We start from the raw sequence: 16,600 nt of genomic DNA on the forward strand, positions 1-16,600 counted from the left end.
ACCAAATGCCATCTAGCGGTAAAGGTCTAGACCGGTATTTAGGACGCAGCTGTGCGTACAGAATGAAGCGGCCAGCCAGCAAAGCAGTAGGCCCTCGAAATTGATCATTATAATTACCAGACCTTCTATTGACGGCTAATGATACCATTTGAGTATTTCATGAAACAGATGATGAATGTACATACGTACGTTTGTTGTTATCGTTATTGTTACGTTTTCGAATGTTATTTTCCTACCCGCCCACTTTGTAAGACCTCATGTCCTTTATTACTGTATTGTAGAAGTGAGAAACGTTTTTCGCGTTACACTTGTAACTCAGTTAATTTATTGACGCAACTGAAGCCAGCATTTAATTTATTATTCAGTACATGGACAGGAATTATTTACTGGTCCATGTCATTTGTGTAATGACTGTATTGTCGTTTTCCTATCATCGTGACCTATACTTTCCTGCTTAATAATCCCCTACAAATCTCTCTGTTTCTCCATACCGTAGCTATACTTGTTTACAAACGATATTGGAATATTTGATTTTCAAACCATCAAGCAGATAAAACATTCGGCGATTACCGAAGGTAAAAACGTATAGTAAGTAAATATTACTCGCGTTTTCAAGTATTTAAGTTTCATTCAAACATCACTCAAAGCAAATACGAGTTTACATAATTTCAGATTTCTTTAATTATTATCTTCTAACATGGATTTTTAAGGTGTCATCAAGAACATTTTGTTAGTAATGTGATGCAAAGTCACGCTTGCTGTTATTTGTATGATGCCAAGTCGCACGTGTTGATGATATGATGCTAGGTCACACTTATTTATCCGGCTCGAAGGACCATTGATTGTAAGGTTTAAATCTATTTGATCCATAAACTGTTTATGACACAAATCGCAAGAAAAGGACCAGTACCTACTATTTATTTGCATTTCTCATTGCAATCAAAAGTTGCAGTAATTCTGGTGATCCCCCAAATCGCCTTTTTTCTGCAGAAATCCTTCACATTTAAAATATTTTCAGAATTTTCTCGTTTCTCCAAAACAACCTCCCATAATCAAGTACAACAGATTATAAAGCATTGGGAAGCACTCTGAATCAATAGAATCTGCAGAGGGCATGAAAATTAATATCAATAACAGTCGTACTACAGCTTTCGTGTGTATCGTATTACATGCACAAAGTAGAATCGGACCAGAAGTCAAAAAGTCAGTAGATTTATTGTTTGAGGATAAAGAAAGAAAGATAGGGAAAGAAGGAGAGGTGTACTGCTGTCAGGGGATAATAAATTGCAAACATATTGGGGCACATTGTCGGTGCCGTTGTAACCAAACCTCAGAGCATTACGGAGTCGGTCTTGTCATGAATGAAGATTGCCGTCCGGACTCCCCAGCAGGCACACTGTCGTCGTGCCGTAATAGTCCCTATAATGGGTCCCGATGCCATAAAATATGGACCTTCTCGTAGGGGGTCGCATAATGCAGCATAGGTTTTGCCAGAGATATTATACGCCGTATATGTGTGTGTGTCCGTGTGCGTGGGTCTGTCAGTCCATTATGCGCGCCCTGCACGCCGATGGATGGTATAATGTCCTAAATAAACATTAGCTTTGCAAATTTCGCTCTCAACTACACAATGACTAATGCGAACGTAATCTACTGTATAACCATTCGCTTTTAAGACGGAATCTGAAGGATCTGGAGGATTTGCAAACATCAAAATTATTGAGTATAAGTTTGCTATTTGTTCATTGAAAGCATTTCCCGAAGAATGTTTTAAGCCTTTATGGATCAGTTCCTTTGTTAGGTAACAAGGATGAGTCCTTGCGATATTTCAGGCTTTCAGCTAAAAGAGCGTTTCCATTTTTATGATATTTATATGAATTCACTTTAAAGGCTTAATGGTCTGATAAATAACATTCAAAAAGTATACGTTCTTTTCGAGTTCAATTGAGATTTTATGGAAAATCATCTTCATTTTCGGGCTTCTCGCTATTCCGGACATCGAAAACTGAATCATGCTAACACCCATGTAGGCTATCAATAACGTCTTCAGTAGCTTATTTGGAAACACAACAAAACGTTTTCGTAACGAAAATTATTAAATAGTTTGATGCCTTGTAGCGGCCATCTTAAGTGTTGGGGCGTAAATCCCCTTCACGTGTTGCATATAAACGCCCAGATTTATTAGTGCCCGTGTCGCGTGTTCGATGTGATGGCACCTCTACAAAAATAAAGTAAACATTATTTACGATTTACTACATGCCACGCGGTGTGCTCTGTTCGTCCTGATCCTTCGTTAATTGTCTAATTATTCTCTCGGAAGTTTTCATAATCAGCAGCGTGGATTGTTTCATTTTCCTATTTTTCATTATACGTTTTAATTGTCTTTGTGAAGTATTTCAGAAGTTTGTTTCATTTACATTTAAAAGTGTGTAAATGTAGATGAGATATAAATGTACATAGATTAAAAAGACGTAGAAATTTGGGACCTGATCAATTTTTGGTTATTACTTGCGGTAATACTATGGCCTAGTGACGAATATCAAGCTAGCACGACAACGCTATACTTCGTTACTAGTTTGTTACCAAATCCAAAAATTTGTCTCGAAACAGCGACAAATTATGGCATTTCTCTATGCTATTTTTACGTTGAGATATGCAGCAATCAAAGTAGGATTTTGTCTAATTTCCAGTATTTCATGGAGCCACAAATTTTTGGATTTGGTAACAAGCCAGCGACAAATTATGACATTTCTCTATGCTATTTCTTCTTCGAGATACGNTGTTCTAGTTTTAGGGAAATGTGAAGTTTAGCTCAGGACAGGAAAGCGTGGAGGTACGTGTCCAACCAGTCTTAGGACTGATGACCTTATGATGATGAGAAGTTAATGCTAATTTCCTAATAGTTTCCCTTAATTCGTACGTATTTCTACGATTTGTTTTGGTGTTGCTTGTTGTTTCAAATTCCCCGAATCAGTTTCATTTCTGATTTATTATTCATTCGTTCCGAGTTGAAAAATCACATACAAAACCACGAAAAATTTGTCAACATCTCTCCCAACAACAGGGTGGCGTATGGCATCCACCTTTATCCAGTTTGACGGCACCGCCCTATCACAAATCAACCCCATACGTAACGTCTTCGCGGCAGAAACAACAATACCGGTCGCTATTCTCTGTATCAAATCGAATAATTCCAGAGGCTGGTGAGTACCTCCCTTGACATAAAAACGAGACTCACACCCCGTCTCTATTATCCATCCAGATTACACACAATATACATATATAACAAGAATCCCACTGTAAAACACCTGGATTATTTACTGGTGCAGGATAATATTGTGTGCCTATTTTATATTGGCCATCACTCACAAAATCATCCCTGGATCCCCATTGGTAACTAACAAGTAATACGAACAAAAAAAATGTGAAGAAAAATTACCATCGTCTGTGCTTTGATGGTGGTTGGGGTACATGTAGGTACCTATACAACATACATATACACATTTTTACACAATACTTACGCACATATATGCCTAATAGTCGTATCCTCCTCCTTTTAAAGAAATTTTGAAAGGACAATCAATAGCTAACGTGTAATTTATTATTTCGCAGAGAAAAGTTGAAACGTATTATTGCACCTATAGAATATTGAAGAAATGTTCCGTTGGAGTCCCGCCTTTTGAGGTCAAATATGAAAAGGACGACGTAACTAGGTGACATTTAAAAGATATATTAGGTATGCACTGTATATTATGTATAGACTATATGGATAGATTAGCGAATTTAGGATTTAAATAGAAGAGCAGAAGAAGTATGGATTAAAGAATAAAAATGGAAAAAAAAACTAATGTATATCTTTCAATTAGAAAACCGATATGTAACTACTATACGAGGTCCGTTCAAAAAGTATAGCGAATTTTGAATTTACGGGGGTACGTATATTCGATTTTCGATTTTTTTTTGTGGCATTATGTTGGTACTCATGTCTCTCACTTATACCGACAAGTTCGGTCATGTTGATGATCACTTAATTTTTGACAGCTGCTTCGCTTGCACGTGTTTTGGATCGTCTTCGATTTTTGCCAAATCCAAAAAATGGATCAAAAAATCTGTATCAAATTTTGTGTGAAAAACAAAATTAAGTGCAAATGTTGACTGTGGCATATGGTGAAGCTACCTTGGACCGAAGCAACGTTTATTGGTGGTACAAAATGTTCCCAGAGGGTAGAGAAGATGTGAACGATGAAGAGCATGCCTAACGCTCAAGCACGTCAACGACAGACGAAAACCTTGATGAAGTGAAGAAAATAGTATTGGCCAATCGTCAAATCACCGTTAGAGAAGTTGCTGAGGACCTAAACATATCGATTGGCTCCTGCCATTCGATTTTTACCAATGATTTGGGCATGAGACAGGCCGCTGCGAAATTCGTACCAAAATTGCTCAATTTCGACCAAAAACAGTATCGCATTAACATTGCTAAGGAGCTGTTGGACTCCGCGATGATCCAAATTTGCTCCAGAAGGTCATAACTGATAACGAATCATGGGTTTGTGGTTATGACGTGGAAAACAAAGCTCAATCATCCCAATGGAAGCTGCCGCACGTGCTAAGACCGAAAAAAGCGTGCCAAGTTAGGTCGAATTTGGAGGTTTTGGTTATTGTTTTCTTCGATTGCAGGGGCGTGGTGAATTATGAATCCTTGCCATAGGGTAGAACGGTCAATAAGGAATATTACCTACAAGTTATGCGCAATTTGCGCGAAGAAATCCACCAGAAACGCTCGGATTTGTGGAAGAACAAAAATTAGCTTTTGCACCATGATAACGCCCCTGCTACACATCATTGCTTGTGCGCGAATTTTTGGTCAAAAACAACACACTAATAATGCCGCAGCCACCGTATTCCCCCGATCTGGCCCCTTGTGACTTTTCTTGTTCCCGAAACTGATGAGGCCCATGAAAGGACGACTGAACAAGATCACAAAGAATGATTTTTTGAAGTGTTTCGAGAATTGGAAAAAACGTTGGCACAAGTGTGTAATATCGGGTGGGGATTACTTTGAAGGGGAGAAAATAGATATTCATGAATATTTAAATAATTTTTGAAAACACAAAATTCGCGATACTTNTGTAGCAATCCATAATTACATTGAAATTTTTTGACATTCTTTCTTATAAGTCGAAAACAAAAGATGAAACAGATCAATTAATTCATCTCAAAAAAAGATCCCGAGAAGATGTCATTAATTTTCGTGTATCTCTTACAGTTACAGAATTTTCCTATGCAAACATCGAAAGTTGGTCACCCTATCTTCTAAAGTCAAACTAGGAACCCGTACACGCAATAAATGATCCCGATTCATATTTTTCCGCCCGAATCAGGCATGAAATAGTCGACAAGGGGGTACTTCTCCCATAACGTGCAAGCCTCTTTTTTCTTCCCTACCCGAAGTACTCGTATCTAATGGATAAAAAGTTCCACACCACCCATAACGGATCGAAATCTCGAAACATCTGCAGGACCCCGTTTTGTACTATTTAGCAGAGCAATACAGAACGGCCCCAGTAAGTATATATCACTGAATGGACAAGAGGCGTGCATAATCAACAGTTTCAGGTTGGTACATTTATTATAACTACATAGATATATATTATATATGTACCTATGTAGACTTATATCTATAACTAGCTTTTCGCTCGCAGAAATTAATATTGTTTCTCCATAAAACCTTTTAACTCCCAATTCACCTTTACAACGTTTTAATTTTATGTAATGTCGCCATCTTAGATTTTAAATACAAACGTAGCAAATCTCATTCAACTTGTCACTGTTAAAAGATAGTGCCGTATATTGGATAGATAACAAAACAGATAACACAAGAATCACACAAAAATGTGAATCTTCACATTCTTGTATTATGACAATGAATGTTTATGTACAATTGGACAACAGAAAATGAACAGAAGTTCATTCATAACAACAACTTCAAGTCAATGAATGATTTATTCACACATTGTAAACCATTCTACGTGTACTGCTATTGTAAGTACTACTAGATAGAAACAACATTCATATATTAACGGATGGGTGTTTGTGTACAACTTTTGAATGCCAATTTATTATTTCTGCCAAATCATTCTTATTTTCTCTGTGAAGCTGTAAGCATCTCCTGCGGTGTTTACAAATGGTCTTTTTTCAGCTTTGGAATATCTGCTCTAGTATTAAAGAGGAAATTCTTGTGCGAACAACTAACTCAATAATAAATCTTGACCACTACTATAAATATTACCATTAGAACCTAACGTTAAAGAAAATAAATCCCATGAACACTCTCAATGGCGGATTTGTTTATTAAGAAACGCTCTCTGTAACATTAGCATTACTTGGCATTGGCTGGTTTGCCTTATTACAATCCATAAACTGGTTAAATCTCTGTAACAAAACTGTCATTCTCTGTAATGAAACAATACACCACATTTGAATCGCAGCAAAAGAAAATGCTCGGGTAGTCGCATGCATTTATTATGATCTACAAAATAATGCAGCAGCTTATCTATATATTGGACAAACAGGTAGATCTTTTACTAAACGTTTTATTTAACATGAAAAAGCTTTCATTAATAGAACAAATAAATCAATTTATGCGTTTCATTTGCTGGAATGCTATCACGTCTTTAATAATGATTTTATAGTTTCACAGATGACTTAACTATAATTGGACTTGTTAGAAACAATCATCACGAATATTATTTATTACAAACTTTTTATAAGATTTTATAATACCTAACATATGCCACGAGATTCTATGATATGATAGTGAGTGTATCTATACTAGTTGAGGTTTTACTTTTATGGGTCTTGCCCACTTCTTTGTAGGGTTTGCTTTAAAAGATCCTTTCTTCCATGGGGTCTCTCATTAGGGGTCTTTGAAGAAATCCTTCCATCTTCATGTCCTTCATTTGTCAGGTGAAATCCTCACACTACATGATACATGCCTCCTATAAACTCTAGTCTAGTGGAAGTTCATGAGACAGACATCAAATGTAAGAACATTACTTAAACAAACTTGTGGTTAACTGCTAATGGGCTGATATACTCCCACTGATTCTCCCAAATAATTTTAAAGCAGGTTGCGATCATTTTTCCTCCTTCATACTTCATGCGCGAATGTAGTAAGGCGTTATATGCCCTTTGGGTCCCTTATAGATCAATCTCAAGAGGTCTAACACGAGGCAGTGAGGCTAACCTCGTTGAGACCCTAACTGCCGCCTTTCCAAAATTGTAGGGGTTTTTCTGCCAACGACGGTCTGCAAATTTCGGAACTGACTTATACAGTTTCAGAAAATACTACAAATGGCGCAGTAAACGCCATCTGTAGCACGATGCTACAATTTCTTTTATACAGTTTCATTGAACACCCTCTGTTTCGTATTCCATGGGGCATTTCTTTTAATTAAAAAGCATATTTTATTGTTTGCTTTCGTTCCAGTTTGGGCGTGGTAATTAAATCTGCACACTTTGACGGTTAACGACAAAAATCCAATAATAATAATAATACTACAGCCGTCGCAAGCGACAATACTAATAAGAAACCAAATGTGCGGAAAACAATAAGTTTATTCGATTTAGCCGCGACAGCAACACGCCTCCTTCGATGCGACGCCTTATTATTTGGAAAGCGCGCGTGCTGATGGATTATCTCGCTCGATTGCACTCAAATCAGCCAAAGCGGCTTTATTATCAAAACAACACATTTGCCTACGTGCGCGTATGTAATAAAACAATAATTAACAGCTGCGGCACAGGTAGGCATACACTTCTGTCTTTTTTTTGTGGTAATACAAAATCGGCAGGTTTTCTTTTTCTCCTTTTCGTCTGTTATCCGAAGGTGTGTCCGCGAAAACCGACAACAAACAACAACAATGCCATCGGCTGATACGCTTGAGCGCACTTGCCTTTATCACTAATTGATGGTATTGTTTTATCAAAACAAAGCTATTGTTTTCTAATTTATTGGACGCACGGCGAGAGCGCCCCGTCGTGGGGGCTGTACCGTGGGGAACAATCAGCGGTCCTAACCTAAAACTCTCCAATTTCGCCCTCTGACGCTTCCCTTACAACCCTTAAGTTTCTCAGCAGAAACCGCCGCAGGATGTCCACTTTGTAAGCTGTTGGTGATTTTTCTTCCAGGCTAACCGTTTAATAATAACCCGTTCTGGTTTAAAAAAAATACAATTGAGCTACCCCAACGTATAAATATGAACCGTGTGGAAAAGAATAACACGGAATTTGTTACCGTTTAATAAATGAACAAGTAGACAGGTATTAAGAAGTAAATTGTTTGATACAATATCTAAAATTTTTAATTATCGAATCCATTGAAGAAAGAGACAGTATATGTAGCTGGGAACATCTGTTTTCGAAACATACTGTAGATATTCCGTTTAGGAGGTGTTTTTATCCTCCTGCGGGCGTTCTTGGGCGTCGATAGGCGTACAGTAAAAGAAGGTAAGGCGGTGAAAATGCCAGACGGCAAGCCAGGAATTATTTGTGGCGTGGCAGCAACTCCTACAGGAGGATACGGTTCTGCCTTGAACCGTGAATAATAGCGATAAAGTAACAACACCACACCATTCGATAGACGTGTGTTTAGGGGATAAATATTTATTTATTGTTTTAAATTTATTGAAAAGCTAATAAGCACGATGTAAGAAACACATTGGCACTATTTCAAAATTATTTATTATACTTTCTTCTATATTCAAATTAATAATGTACAAATTATTGTGGACACTAATAAGTAACTCCAAGCACAACTTATTTTGTAAATTATTATTAAAGTTAAAACAAAAAACATTCTTTTATTTATAAAGAATTCGTACTAAATACAAAATAAAATTTGACCGCCTTTTTCGGCTCTGATGGTCCGTGATTTTCTCTGGTTTCCTTACATTACTTAGGCAAACTTTTCTACAGTTCGCCCGGCTCATATTTCTCTCCTAAATTGACAAAAATATGCATAAAAGGAATTTCCATGCACTCCATCCTCCGGAAACAGTCCACCTGCCTTACTGCCTGGTAGGAATGAACACCAAAAAATGTTTTTTTCTCGAAAATTATGTAGTTCGCTTTCAAGATTCATATTATCCAACAACTCAAGTCGAATTTACCGGAGGCTTGCCTCACGCAACGTATGTGCCTCATGAGGCACATGAGGATTATGCCGGTAGAGACCCCCACAAAATATGCCTTATGTGTTTTTAATAAGGATTTTATACCCATAAGCCCAACAACCCATGTATAAGTTTACAAACAATTGGGCAATCCCACCATGTGCTTTAAGCCCGACTAAGATTTTAAGAGGGGGCAACTAGGGTCCTTATCAGGTTAGTCACTTTGCCTAGTGTGGATTCCATGAGGCTGAACTATATGAAGCCCACAAAGGGCAAATTTCACCCTGCCTCATTCACACGTTACTGTAAATCCCGCACGTGACTCCCTTTAGGAAAAATGGTCAGATTTCCAAGTATGAGCCACTAGCGATCAAACAGAAGTTTCTATGGTTGCACCACTGTAAGGCGGATAGTGGGTCTTGCCCACTTCTTTGTAGGGTTTGCTTTAAAAGATCCTTTCTTCCATGGGGTCTCTTATTAGGAGTCTTTGAAGAAATCCTTCCATCTTCATGTCCTTCATTTGTCAGGTGAAATCCTCACACTACATGATACATGCCTCCTATAAACTCTAGTCTAGTGGAAGTTCATGAGACAGACATCAAATGTAAGAACATTACTTAAACAAACTTGTGGTTAACTGCTAATGGGCTGATATACTCCCACTGATTCTCCCAAATAATTTTAAAGCAGGTTGCGATCATTTTTCCTCCTTCATACTTCATGCGCGAATGTAGTAAGGCGTTATATGCCCTTTGGGTCCCTTATAGATCAATCTCAAGAGGTCTAACACGAGGCAGTGAGGCTAACCTCGTTGAGACCCTAACTGCCGCCTTTCCAAAATTGTAGGGGTTTTTCTGCCAACGACGGTCTGCAAATTTCGGAACTGACTTATACAGTTTNATTACTTTTCAAAAAAATGCATTATTAACGTGTGTGTAACTTTAAGATTCATATTTATCATTGAAAATGTTTAGTTAATCTTCGTCATGATTATAAAATGAGAAGCAATGCGATTATCCGACGAGAATTTCAACAGGTCCCCTAATAATGTCGAAGCGTCAATGTTAAAACGAAACCGAGAAGTCATTCGAAACTTCAAAGAGATTCGCAATAGATCAAAGAGACTCTAGTTCCCGATCTCATATATAGACAAATACACGTTATAGGTACTAAGTAGGTGCGCTTACAGGCCTTTTACTTTGTAACATAAAGACCGCCCATAGAGAAAGAACTAATCGGAATAACAAATAATTGTTACCTTCAACGTTGTCATAAACAAAAGAATGCTGCAGCGTAAAGGCTGATTCACACTAGCCGTCTACACGGCGGCAAGCAACCGCCCGGCAGATGACTGTAAGTCTTTCGGCAAATTTGCGACGGTTAAAATGATTTCACTAACCTAATAACACCTCTCTGCTGATTACAACAAACTTGTTGCATTATTATTATATTAACATCAATGACCGTCACGTCAAAGTATTCCCTCCTGGAATATCGGTCACCGGCAGATATCCGTGAGCTAGCGGTGACATATACGGATAGTGTGAATACACAATACTTATTAAACTAAACAATATTTTGACGGACACCTGACGGACGGCTGCCTTCCTTAGACTAGTTGATAGTGAGAATCAAGCTTTAGGAATCATTTTTTGGAGCAATATATTTGATCACAGCGAGACATANTAATCTTTCAGTTCTCTTCCTCCTTCTGTCCGCCCGGCTCATATTTCTCTCCTACAATTCGTAAAAATATGCATAAAAGGAATTTCCATGCACTCCATTCTCCGGAAACAGTCCAACTGCCTTACTACCTGGTAGGAATAAACACCAAAAAGTATTTTCTTTCTCGAAAATTATATAGTTCGCTTTCAAGATTCAAATTATCGAATTTACCAGACGCCTGCTTCACACAACGTGCGGGCATCATGGGTCAAATGAGGATTATGCCGATAGAGAGATTTCCTTGTACATTCCTCATTCAGGCCCCCATAAAATATGTCTTATGTGTTTTTAATAAGGATTTTATACCCATAAGCCCAATAACCCATGTATAAGTTTACAAAGAATTGGACAATCCCACCAGTATGTGATTTGACTTCAGCCTTCAATATTCGGGTGTGTTCTTTGCAATACAATTGCGTAAATTAAATTAATTATCATTTACATACCAATGAATTATTTGACTTTGAAATCGCCCGTTTATTCGAGATATTTATCACCTTCTGTACAACACCTATAAATGATACTGCCATTCAAAGTCAAATAACTGAGTGGTTTTTAATCTTATCTCACATTAAAAGATTGCAGTATTCTCTCTGTGATTTGTAATCGAATAACAGTGAAAGCTGGTGCTAATTCGTGACTTATTTTTGTCAAGTATTTTGTTGCAATTGTGACATATGTTTGGCTATAAACCGTAGTATCGATGGATCCACTTCTTCGATCCAATTGTCCAATTTTTTTAAATGACTGGACGAGAGTTTGCTTATGTTCCTTGGTGTCTCATTGTGGATATTCAAATAACTGTCAACTGCATAGTGTCTTTTGATCAATATGGTATCATTTAGCTTGAGGTTTATTCAAAATATTCATCATCAAATTGATTCAAACACCGGCGAATGATGCTCCTCGCACTGTACCTTATTCTAAATGAAATAAAAGTAGTAAGATGATACGGTGTCGGAGCTGTCTAGCGGCGGAACACTTTGTCATATTAGCGCACTTGTCGACCGTTCGCGCTTGTGTTTCAAATACCCACTTTAACGATCTGTCGACGACCGTCGTTGACATGATGGACCCGCGTTAAACATGATGATGGATAGGTCGAAAAATAGTCCGCGAGTTACGACACGCTTCGATGCGAGACCCAATTTTTTTCCTTTTTCAAAAAACGTCCANTCTTTTAAACCGGTTTTCTTAATTTAAGAACCGGTACATAGGTATGTGACAAATTTATTTTAAAAACGAATTTGTTAAGGGTATTTTAACAGTTTGTATGAACAAAGTAATGATTAGGATACTTGGCCATTTTTATTTCCTAACTAGATATGACCTCAATATACTAATCAAAGAAACTAATTCAGACCTAACTAAAGCGATGCCAAAGTTTGAATAACTTTTTTCAAATTGCGTTAGTATATTGCCCTTTAGATTTAGAATATTGCAGACTCACTTTAGATACAATGCCAAAGGAAAAATTATGTAATAGAATAAAGTCTTTAACAATTTCTTTCTTAAGTGTGGTGTAAATACGTTTTAAATACTTTCATAGCTTGATTTTGAAGCTATATCTGTATACTGCGACTAGATACCTATACATAGATTTATGGTTGTAAGTTATTTTCATTTCCAGGAAGCAGATTTTATTGAAAAAGAGCATAATGTGTACTTATGTACATAACTTTAGAAAGTTTATTATACCACTTTCATCCTTGTAACCACGATGGTCACCTCCAGGACCTTTATATCTACATCCTTGTTTCAATTATATTGTTTACTACATTTATCTAATGGATCCATGACATATTTGCGAATCTAATATCATTTGAGAATAAGAAGGAATCAGGATCAGGATCAGGATCTATATCAAATAAAACTTGTTCCGACAATTCAAAAACCCGTGGGTATGAGTCTGTAAACTTTTCATAACCTTCTATTTGCCAATTCATCTTATTTCTTAAGAAATACACCAACACTTCATCAAAATTATTTGTTTTTAAATTTCATTCAAATCCTTGTAACTACGATGGCTTTCTCCAAAACTATTACGTCCGCAATCTGCATCCTTGTTTCTATTAATGTCCTTCTATAACATTTATGTATCTAATGGGTGCATAAGAATATTTGTGGTTCCAACACCATTTCAGAATAAAAAGGAATCATGATCAGGATCAGAATCTAGGAATTTCATGAGTTTCTCTTCGCAGTTTGTTCTTTTTTAAAGAGAAATACGCCGAGATTCTTCATCAAAATTGTTTGCTTTTAAATTTCATTCAAATCCTTGTAACTACGATGGCTTTCTCCAAAACTATTACATCCGCAATCCGCATCCTTGTTTCTATTAATGTCCTTCTATTACGTTTATGTACCTAATGGGTGCATAAGTATATTTGTGGTTCCAACATTTTTTCAGAATAAGAAGGAATCATGGTCAGGATCAGAATCTAGGAATTTCAAGAGTTTCTCTTCGCAGTTTGTTCTTTTTTAATGAGAAATACGCCGAGATTCTTCATCAAAATTATTTATTTTTAAATTTTATCCAAATCCTTTTAATCACCATGGTCACCTATAGGACTCGTACATTCATATACTGGTTTCAGTTATGCAAAGACTTTCATGTATTACATTTGTCTAATGGGATCATACTTGCGATTCCAAAGCCATTTCAGAATAAGAACGGACCACGTAAGATAAATCCTACTCTAGGCGGTTATTCCTCATAGATCCAAAGATTTTTCCCATTGACAATGTTTATCTCGTTTAAAGTGTAATAGATTCAGATCTGGCACTTTTCAATACTCTATCGTAAAAAGTGTTATTATATTTTCTTTAGACTATAACAGTTGCTAGTATATTTTCTATAGAATAGAAAACAGAATTATCCAATTTACCTGTCACATTTAAGTCATACGTAAATAAAGTCTCATTCACAGAAGCCCCTTTAGCTTTTTTTTCGTAGACGCTCGTCACGCATTGCCAATTAGTTCGGTTTTGTTAACAGTTTACCAAAAGTAATGATTTGTATAAACCGCAACAACCACAATAAGAAGTCGTGTACCAAATGCCATCTAGCGGTAAAGGTCTAGACCGGTATTTAGGACGCAGCTGTGCGTACAGAATGAAGCGGCCAGCCAGCAAAGCAGTAGGCCCTCGAAATTGATCATTATAATTACCAGACCTTCTATTGACGGCTAATGATACCATTTGAGTATTTCATGAAACAGATGATGAATGTACATACGTACGTTTGTTGTTATCGTTATTGTTACGTTTTCGAATGTTATTTTCCTACCCGCCCACTTTGTAAGACCTCATGTCCTTTATTACTGTATTGTAGAAGTGAGAAACGTTTTTCGCGTTACACTTGTAACTCAGTTAATTTATTGACGCAACTGAAGCCAGCATTTAATTTATTATTCAGTACATGGACAGGAATTATTTACTGGTCCATGTCATTTGTGTAATGACTGTATTGTCGTTTTCCTATCATCGTGACCTATACTTTCCTGCTTAATAATCCCCTACAAATCTCTCTGTTTCTCCATACCGTAGCTATACTTGTTTACAAACGATATTGGAATATTTGATTTTCAAACCATCAAGCAGATAAAACATTCGGCGATTACCGAAGGTAAAAACGTATAGTAAGTAAATATTACTCGCGTTTTCAAGTATTTAAGTTTCATTCAAACATCACTCAAAGCAAATACGAGTTTACATAATTTCAGATTTCTTTAATTATTATCTTCTAACATGGATTTTTAAGGTGTCATCAAGAACATTTTGTTAGTAATGTGATGCAAAGTCACGCTTGCTGTTATTTGTATGATGCCAAGTCGCACGTGTTGATGATATGATGCTAGGTCACACTTATTTATCCGGCTCGAAGGACCATTGATTGTAAGGTTTAAATCTATTTGATCCATAAACTGTTTATGACACAAATCGCAAGAAAAGGACCAGTACCTACTATTTATTTGCATTTCTCATTGCAATCAAAAGTTGCAGTAATTCTGGTGATCCCCCAAATCGCCTTTTTTCTGCAGAAATCCTTCACATTTAAAATATTTTCAGAATTTTCTCGTTTCTCCAAAACAACCTCCCATAATCAAGTACAACAGATTATAAAGCATTGGGAAGCACTCTGAATCAATAGAATCTGCAGAGGGCATGAAAATTAATATCAATAACAGTCGTACTACAGCTTTCGTGTGTATCGTATTACATGCACAAAGTAGAATCGGACCAGAAGTCAAAAAGTCAGTAGATTTATTGTTTGAGGATAAAGAAAGAAAGATAGGGAAAGAAGGAGAGGTGTACTGCTGTCAGGGGATAATAAATTGCAAACATATTGGGGCACATTGTCGGTGCCGTTGTAACCAAACCTCAGAGCATTACGGAGTCGGTCTTGTCATGAATGAAGATTGCCGTCCGGACTCCCCAGCAGGCACACTGTCGTCGTGCCGTAATAGTCCCTATAATGGGTCCCGATGCCATAAAATATGGACCTTCTCGTAGGGGGTCGCATAATGCAGCATAGGTTTTGCCAGAGATATTATACGCCGTATATGTGTGTGTGTCCGTGTGCGTGGGTCTGTCAGTCCATTATGCGCGCCCTGCACGCCGATGGATGGTATAATGTCCTAAATAAACATTAGCTTTGCAAATTTCGCTCTCAACTACACAATGACTAATGCGAACGTAATCTACTGTATAACCATTCGCTTTTAAGACGGAATCTGAAGGATCTGGAGGATTTGCAAACATCAAAATTTTTGAGTATAAGTTTGCTATTTGTTCATTGAAAGCATTTCCCGAAGAATGTTTTAAGCCTTTATGGATCAGTTCCTTTGTTAGGTAACAAGGATGAGTCCTTGCGATATTTCAGGCTTTCAGCTAAAAGAGCGTTTCCATTTTTATGATATTTATATGAATTCACTTTAAAGGCTTAATGGTCTGATAAATAACATTCAAAAAGTATACGTTCTTTTCGAGTACAATTGAGATTTTATGGAAAATCATCTTCATTTTCGGGCTTCTCGCTATTCCGGACATCGAAAACTGAATCATACTAACACCCATGTAGGCTATCAATAACGTCTTCAGTAGCTTATTTGGAAACACAACAAAACGTTTTCGTAACGAAATTTATTAAATAGTTTGATGCCTTGTAGCGGCCATCTTAAGTGTTGGGGCGTAAATTCCTTTAGTCAAAGCGGAGCTTGTATTAATATAAATTTATCTTGAAAGTTTGGATAAAAATATTAGTGGGCTGCGGTCATCCAGACGGTCAAAGCTCACAATTCCACGACCCACGTAATGCTGCGTTTGTCAACTTTACAAAAAATTGTACGCATCGATTTTCAAAGTATTCCAGCACATAACAATAATCGTTTATGGCATCATAACTTTTTACAAATCGTCAAGTGTCTTTCTGATTTACTTTCGATAGAAGTTAATGTTAAAAGAAGTCACTTCTATGCTCGCGAACCGTTAATTTAGAAATTCGGAAAAGGTTGTTAAAGGTGTATGTTTGGAGCACGGCGTTGTACGGGTGCGAAACATGGACAGTGGGCGCGGCGGAAAAGAAAAGGTTAGAAGCGTTCGAAATGTGGTGTTATAGGCGGATGATGAGGATATCGTGGGTAGAAAAGGTTAGAAATGAAGAGGTATTGGAAAGAATAGGAGAACAGAGGACTCTA

The sequence above is a fragment of the Agrilus planipennis genome, unplaced genomic scaffold (assembly GCF_000699045.2).
Source record: "Agrilus planipennis isolate EAB-ADULT unplaced genomic scaffold, Apla_2.0 scaffold114, whole genome shotgun sequence".
Lineage (NCBI taxonomy): Eukaryota > Metazoa > Arthropoda > Insecta > Coleoptera > Buprestidae > Agrilus > Agrilus planipennis.